This window comes from Ornithorhynchus anatinus, chromosome 6 (assembly GCF_004115215.2).
Source record: "Ornithorhynchus anatinus isolate Pmale09 chromosome 6, mOrnAna1.pri.v4, whole genome shotgun sequence".
NCBI classification, from domain to species: Eukaryota; Metazoa; Chordata; class Mammalia; order Monotremata; family Ornithorhynchidae; genus Ornithorhynchus; species Ornithorhynchus anatinus.
The window spans coordinates 40430740-40436754 of record NC_041733.1 but is presented as its reverse complement, the minus strand read 5'-3'; positions in this window follow the sequence as shown (position 1 = coordinate 40436754).

Sequence of the window (6015 nt, the reverse complement as noted above, 5' to 3'; positions counted from 1 at the left end):
CTGGCTAATTATCATCCTGCTGGCTTCTCCCCCAACAGCACTGGAGATCTGGGAAGGCCTAAGTGCTTAATTCAGTGCCCTGCACTAAATAGGTGTTCATTCAGAGAAGCAGTGGGTCTTAAAAGGATAGCACACGGGCCTAGGAGTCAGAGGGTCCAGGGTTCTAATCTGCCACGTGTCTGCCGTGTGACCTTGGGTAAGTCACTTCTCTGTACCTCAGTTACCTCATCTGTAAAATGGGGAGTAAGAATGGGCAGCCCATGTGGGGCAGGGACTTGGGTCTCACCTGATTATCTTCTCTCTCTCCCAGAACACTTAGAACAGTGCTGAGTGCGGAGTAAGTGCTTAAATACTAAAAGGAAAAAGAAACTCACAACTGCTTGAACATGGAAGGAGGGGACTGTCAGCAAAGAAGTACCATCCCCTTCGCCAAAGGGTACGCCTGCTCTCAAAGGCCCTCCTGCCTTTTCTCCTAATATCTCCCAGATGGTTTTTGCACTGCCTTTCTCCCATCCAGACCCCCGACCCCCACAACCCCCAACTAGTTCTAGACTAATAAAGACATTTAACTCTGGACCAAGCACGTGTTTTACAAAAACAAAAACCAGATCCACCACACCTAGCACGGGGTTCCCACTTCAGGAGGGGAGAGCCACAGATCAGTGTGAATGAATTACCACTGATACGGAGGGAATGAAAAATTCAACAGTACCAATGAATGATGTTAAAATAGTGTGGGGTGAGGAGAGAAATTTCTCATGCTTCTAAGCCTCCTGGGCAAATGGTCCTCATTGATGGATCCACTGCATTGTAGCCAGTATCCCGTAAGACAGGGCCGCAGAGTCAATCAGGCCGTCCTCTCGCCCATAGGCTCACTGTGGGGTGGGCATGTGCCTGTTCATATTGTTACGTTGTGCTCTCCCAACCACTTGGTATAGTGTTCTGTACATAGCGCTCAATAAATACCGTTGATCAAGGAGAGAGGCAGCGACCCCACCTCCCCCAGAGCACGCGGTCAGCTAGCTTACAGCACGAGGCGGAGAGAGCGGCTGCCGCTGCCTAGCCCAGCCCTGGCGCCTGTCAGGTGGGGACGCGGCTGCCGCCGTGCCGGGTGGGCAGCGGATGGCCGCTGTGGTCACTGGGCCCTTCCCCGCCCCACACCCACTCCAGCGTGCACTCCCGGCATGGCTCGGCTCACCTGTCACAGTCCCCTGTCTCGCCTCCCCTCCTCCTACAGGTCCGTCTTCCGGTCAAAATTGCAGCTCAGGCCGTTCTGCTAGCCGCTAGCCTTTTTTAAACCTTTTGAATTGGAGAAGAGGGCAGCTCCAACTATGCATTTGAAGCAGATTTGGGGATTATCGGTGAGCAATCAATAGTATTTATCGAGCGCTTACTATGTGCAGAGCACTGTACTACGTGCTTAGGAGAGCGCAATACAAGAGAATTGGCAGACACGTTCCTTGCCCAAAGTGAGCTTAAGTGTCAAAGATTCCAGTTTGCCCTACCACACGACCAACCTACCTCCCTTTTACCGTTGACAGCCGTCCTTGAGTGGGCAGTTGACGCCCCAAGAGGCCGGGGATTGGGTCCACGGGTCTTGGTGTCACCCCGACGATGATTTACACGTCCCTCGCACACGTGCTCTCGAGAAATACAGCCACGCACCTGGCAAGTCAGACTTCCCCAGGGAACTCAGTGCAGTGAGCCAGTGAGCAGGTGGGCAAGAGGGGCGGCCCCACTTTCACCTGCCGACCTGGGATTAGAACCCAGGGCTCCCAATTTCATTTCCTCTGGACCACACAGCAGGGCTCAGAATAAGATAGCTAGAATCTGAAAGTAAAGTAGGATGGACAGGGATTGTGTCTAGCACTGTACTCTCCCGAGTGCTGAGTAGAAGTAGCACGGTGTGGATAGCACAGGCCCGGGAGTCAAAAGATCATGGGTTCTAATCCTGGCTCTGCCACTTGTCTGCTGTGTGACCTAAGCAAGTCACTTCAGTTCTCTGGGCCTCGGTTACCTCATCTGAAAAATGAGGGTTAAGACTGTGAGCCCCACGTGGGACAGGGACTGTGTCTGACCTGATTTGCTTGTATTCTTCCCAGCGCATAGTACAGTGCTCTACACAAAAGAGGTATTTACTGTTTGTATGGTATTAGGAAAGCGCTTACTATGTGTCAAACACCATTCTAAGTGCTGGGGCAGGTACAAGTCAATTAGGTTGGGCACAGTCCCCGTCTCTGTGTGCAGAGCACTGTACTAAGTGCTTGGGATGCTTAGAATTCCTTAACTCCCATTCTCTCCTAGACCCCCTCCAATCTGGCTTCCGTCCCCTCCACTCTACTGAGACCGCTCTCTCTAAGGTCACCCATGACCTCCTTCTTGCCAAATCCAATGGCTCCTACTCCATTCTGATCCTCCTTGACCTCTCTGCTGCCTTTGACACTGTCGACCATCCCCTCCTCCTCCATACCTTATCTCACCTTGGCTTCACGGACTCTGTCCTCTCCCGGTTCTCCTCTTACCTCTCTGGCCGGTCATTCTCGGTCTCCTTCGCTGGAGCCTCCTCCCCCTCCCATCCTTTAACTGTTGGAGTTCCTCAAGGGTCAGTTCTTGGCCCTCTTCCGTTCTCCATTTACACTCACTCCCTCGGTGAACTCATTCGCTCTCACGGCTTTGACTACCATCTCTACGCAGATGACACGCAGATCTACATCTCCGCCCCTGTCCTCTCCCTCTCCCTTCGGGCTCGCATCTCCTCCTGCCTCCGGGACGTCTCCACCTGGATGTCGGCCCGCCACCTAAAACTCAACATGAGCAAGACTGAGCTCATCTTCCCTCCCAAACCCGGTCCTCTCCCAGACTTCTCTATCACCCTGGATGGCACGACCATCCTTCCCGTCTCTCGGGCCCGCAATCTCGGTGTCATCCTTGACTCGTCCCTCTCGTTCACCCCACACATCCTATCCGTTACCGAGACCTGCCGGTTTCACCTCTACAATATCGCCAAGATCCGCCCTTTCCTCTCCACCCAAACGGCTACCTTACTGTTACAGGCTCTCGTTATATCCCGGCTAGACTACTGTGTCAGCCTTCTCTCTGACCTCCCTTCCTCCTCTCTCGCCCCGCTCCGGTCTATTCTTCATTCCGCTGCCCGGCTCATCTTCCTGCAGAAATGATCTGGGCATGTCACTCCCCTTCTTAAACAACTCCAGTGGTTGCCTATCAACCTCCGCTCCAAACAAAAACTCCTCACTCTAGGCTTCGAGGCTCTCCATCACCTTGCCCCTTCCTACCTCTCCTCCCTTCTCTCTTTCTACCGCCCACCCCGCACGCTCCGCTCCTCTGCCGCCCACCTCCTCACCGTCCCTCGGTCTCGCCTATCCCGCCGTCGACCCCTGGGTCACGTCCTCCCGCGGTCCTGGAACGCCCTCCCTCCTCACCTCCGCCAAACTGATTCTCTTCCCCTCTTCAAAACCCTACTTAAAACTCACCTCCTCCAAGAGGCCTTCCCAGACTGAGCTCCTCTTCTCCCTCTGCCATCCCCCCTTTACCTCTCCGCAGCTAAACCCTCTTTTTCCCCTTTTCCCTCTGCTCCTCCACCTCTCCCTTCCCATCCCCACAGCACTGTACTCGTCTGCTCAACTGTATATATTTTCGTTACCCTATTTATTTTGTTAATGAATTGTACATCGCCTTGATTCTATTTAGTTGCCATTGTTTTTACGAGATGTTCTTCCCCTCGACTCTATTGCCATTGTTCTCATCTGTCCGTCTCCCCCGATTAGACTGTAAGCCCGTCAAACGGCAGGGACTGTCTCTATCTGTTGCCGACTTGTTCATCCCAAGCGCTTAGTACAGTGCTCTGCACATAGTAAGCGCTCAATAAATACTATTGAATGAATGAATGCAGTACAATAGGGTTGGATTAGTCACGTTCCCTGGCCACAAAGAGCCTTATAATCTAGAGGTGCTCTATAAATAGCATTGAATGACTGATTGAAACACGGATCACCATCTGCATTCAGCCCCCCATGTGACTACTGCTAGGTTGAATCCATGATAGATGAGGACCACCTCTTCCCCCGGACCCTTGAGAGGGTAGGGTTCCTCTAGATTACACTTATTATGGGCAGGGAACATGTCTGCTAATTGTCGGTACTCTCCCAAGCGCTTAATATAGTGCTCTGCACATAGTAGGCACCCAATAAATACCATCGATTGGCTGATTGAGACCATCTTTGTATCGTCTGTAACTGGGGAAGCGAATCAACATCTCCCCAGTTACTGAATCTTTCCCATTTTGTCTGCTTTCCTTCCTGCCTCTCCAATCTGAAACATATTAACTGCCCCCTGTTCAGCACAGCTGTCTTGGGTTTGGTGGGCCCGATCGCCAGTTTTCATTTCCGCTCGAGGTAGCCAAATAAGGAGAAAATAGTCTGAACGTGAAATATGACCAACAGAGGCGGGAGCTAACAAATTCAAGTTGCCTTTTAAAAAAAAATAGCCTGGTAGACAAAATAAAACTCACTAAACATGACAAAACAAATTTCAACTGGAGCCCTTGCCAGTTTTTCCTTATTAGAACAGAACGAGTGGGACTGGGTATACCAATCTCAAGGTGATGTAACAAACCAGAAATGTAGCTTCTCCTGGCAAAGTTGGACCCGGGTAGGCTAGCCCTGTCTGATTCATAGCAGATTGGTCCTGTTGGGAGCTGGAAGGGGAAGGGAGGAAAGAAGGGAGTAAGGGACAGACAAAAGGAAGGGAAGAAGGGAAGAAAAGGAGAGTGGAAAAGAGGGAGGAAAGAAGCAGTGTGACCTAATGGAAAAAGCATGGGCCTGGAAGTCAGGAGGAACTGGGTTCTAATTCCAGTTCCACTATTTGTCTGCTGTGAGACCCTGGGCAAGCCACTTCACTTCTCTGGGCCTGTCACCTCATCTGTAAAGTGGGAATTAAGACTATGACCAACCTGATTAACTTGTATTTACCACAGTGCCTGACCCATAGCAAGTGCTTAACAAACAGCACTAGAAAATTGGAGAGGGAAGGGAAGAAAAAGAGGGAAGAGAGGTCAGGAGGGAGAGAAGCTTATGCACGGGCACATAAGCATACAAGTGGAGGTAAAACTTGTGTGAATCGACTTTTTTTTTTCTGAATTTCCAACTTCACCATAGGCAATTCTAGGGCTGCAGTTCTCTCGATGGGTTTACCGGTCTCCTGTCCAACAACTGCCCCCTGCTGAAGATTCCCCAGCCCCCACCTCACCACAAAGCCTTACCTTCACCTAACTCAGAGCCTTCCAGGGCTGTGCTGACAAGCACCCCCAAGGACTCTGAAATCTGTTCAGTGCTGTCTGGGCAGCGAGACCCCAGATTACCAGAGCTCATTCGGTTCAGAGAGGGAGAAGTTCCACTTCCCTTTGGATCGGCCACCTCCTCCCGTTTCCACACAAAACGGGTGGACCCAAGCCGCCCGCCCCCGTTACCTAGAGGGTACACCCCAATTGCATGTAAACTCCCCCCCAACCACCAAGAGGTGATGATCCCAGAATCCTCCAGGGCTTCAAACCGGTAACCCTAGAAGCCACTTTCCTGAAACCAGACACTGCACAGTAACGTTGTTCGGTTATTTTGGTGCGGGTGTGAGGTGCACGGGAAAATATGAGCTGTGTGATTCCCTGCAAAAGGAACCATTCAGTACCGGCCTCCAACAGAAAGAACGCTTCTGTGCTACTCTGACAGAGCCAGAGTTGGAAGCTGCTGGGCTGGGCATCGATCGTCGCTCTGGGACGTTTCGACTTGCACATTTCATCCGAGGGTAGCGAGAGACTTGAGACGGTGCGGCAAAATTAAAGCTACTTGCAATCCACCTTTCAAGGCCGGTGGCGCCCATCGACCTCAAGTCTCTGTGATGCCAGCACGTTTAGGAACAAAATACCCGATTCATCCTCCCCGCCGCATTCCTGGTATTTTTCTAAAGGCAATGGTGCCCTCTTGTGATTCATTCACCAAGCAG